This window comes from Bidens hawaiensis, unplaced genomic scaffold, assembly GCF_021521415.1.
Source record: "Bidens hawaiensis isolate Kalapana, Puna unplaced genomic scaffold, B.hawaiensis_p1.1 tig00048932_1, whole genome shotgun sequence".
Classification (NCBI taxonomy): domain Eukaryota; kingdom Viridiplantae; phylum Streptophyta; class Magnoliopsida; order Asterales; family Asteraceae; genus Bidens; species Bidens hawaiensis.
Genome location: NW_027506098.1, coordinates 2,553 through 5,104, shown reverse-complemented (window position 1 = coordinate 5,104; position 2,552 = coordinate 2,553).

Below are 2,552 nucleotides of genomic sequence, written 5' to 3'. Positions count from 1 at the left end.
GATTTAAGGCTGGGAAAAACTTTGTGTTTATAAAACTTTGATTTGCTCCGGAATCAAACAATATTTTAGTGTAAACATTATTGATAAGGAACGTACCCGCAATGACGTCTGGAATCATTGCCGTTTCTTGTGCAGTAAGCTGAAAAGCTCGTGCATTCTTCTTAGGCCCATCTGTGTTCTTTGCTTTGTTTTTAGGCACCTTTATCAGTTTTGGACATTCTGGATGGATGTGGCCAGGTTATCCACAGTTGTAGCAAACACGGCTTTCTTTTCTCCTACATTCTTCATCCGCATGTCCAGCCATTTTGCAATAATTGCAATACTTAGTTTTCTTAAAAGCGCATCTCCCTGATTGCCTCTTTCTGCAAACTTACAGAAAGTATGAGCATAAGATTGCCCTGTTCCTTTCTTCCGAAATTCTTAGGTAATCTTCTGGGCTAGATCTTTCTTTTTATTTTCTTATTGGCTTCGGACTAATCCGTCTGTCATGGTATTAGCTAGCTCAACTGTTTCTTCAATAGTCTGAGGTCTAGCTGACTTTACCAGATCGCGGATTTCACTTACTAATCTTCATCATCATCATCTCCTTCTTCGACTGCTCGGACATTTTGATTGTTGAATTTGGAGCAAGGCCTCGAGTTGTTGTTCCTGTATGAGGATCCTTTATTCTTGTCAGTGGATTCTTGCTTCGTTTGAGCCCCTAACCGTTCCTGGATCCTTTTATCATCTTCCAGTCGTATGAACATCAGTGCTCTGTTCCTTACTTCATCTAAAGACCTTCAATGAGTCATCACAAGATCATCATAAAGGGTGAGCCCCTCTGAAGTCTCATCTTGAATGCTTCAACAGCAGTAGCCATATCAAGGTTGGGGATTTCCAGGGGCTTCCCTGCCAAACCTTGTAACAAAATCCCTAAGGGATTCATCACTAGGTTGGATAACTCGGTATAAATCACTAGTTAACTTCTCAAATTTCCTACTATAGGAAAATTTGTAGGTTCCTGGAAGGATCGTACACGGGATGTCGCTATCTTCGCAGGTGCGGAATCCCTGCTTAGGTAGATACGAGTGCAGAATATGTATAAATCAAACACACGAGCAATTAACGAACACGTTATATTGATAACCGAACACGTGACTCGAGGTCACTATTACAGACTCTAAAACACGTGAAATGATCTCACCCTGAAACTCGCTCAAAACGGCTAACCCTAAGTCCCTCTCTAAACTGTTACGGTGAACAGTTTAAATAAGCACGACAACTTCGCCTCAGGCGAAGTTGTCTATAACTTCGCTTCTATAACTTCGCTTGTTCAACAAGTTCGCCTGAGCGAACTTGTTGACAACTTCGCTTGTTTGACAAGTTCCTAAGCGAACTTGTTGACAACTTCGCACATACAAAAACATAAACATAATCATAAACATAATTACATTACAGACTCGATTACAAATGCTAGACTATGAACTACTGACACACATGTACCAACAGACTCCCCTTGGCAGTAGCTTCATATCTTGATCTTCAAAGCTTGAGTCTTGTAATCTTGTAGCTTTACGCGTGTGCTCCTTCTCTAACACATACCGACACCATCCTTTGATATTTCCTTGCTTGATCCTTCCAAGCAGGAATGTAGAAGATCTTCTTTTCGTTGAGCATCTTCAGATCAGCTTGCGATAGATTAACAAGATGCATCGGGTCGTAAACCCTAAGCACTTCTTGTTCATCACGGCTTCAGCAGTCTGGCAGTCAACGTACCACCATTTTAGATTCTTCAACATCTTGAGGCATATTCTTCATTGGAACCTCCTTGATGCATCGGTAGACTCCCCCTCAGCTGTGGAAGCCCCAAGAGCTTGTGAGGTTCTTGGCAGCTCACCACCTGCACCTTCCGGTGCATTGGGATCATCGTCTCGGTCTTCTCTACGCTTGATCCTCAACTCATCTCCTCTACAGCTTATCTCCCCCTGAGATGCCAAGAACACCTTCAAGGCATCCATAATTTTCCCGACATGATCAATTCTTAGTAACCAGTTAAAAAAATAATACAACTACAAAAATAGGAAAAACTTATAAAAATTTAACAAATAAGGGATCAAATTTCAGTCTAGTCAGGGACACCACGTGTTAGAAAAGTTCCTAACAGGAATCATACTAACTACGTGACTGTTACATAGATCCGTGTTTAGCCGTATTATGACATAGAGAAACAGGTTGTAAGCATGTAAATAACTTAAATGGTTTTCATCGTTTCTGTGATATGGATTAAGGTTCAATTTAGCTCAAAATTTAAGTGGGCAACAACTCAGAGATAATGAAGCCTTCTATCTATTCTCAAAGCGTATTTGGCTATACCCAAGTCACCCCGAATTGACTTCGACCCATAGTGTCTGATTAACTTGTAGATACTCGTTGTCCGCTTCCCGTTCTCTTCTTACTCCAGAATTGAGAAGTCTTGATTGTTACAATAACTCATAAGTACTTAAAATAAATTTTTTTTTTATCCACACATACTTATAGACTTCGGAGTACTAAACCACTGCAAGTCCCGAATC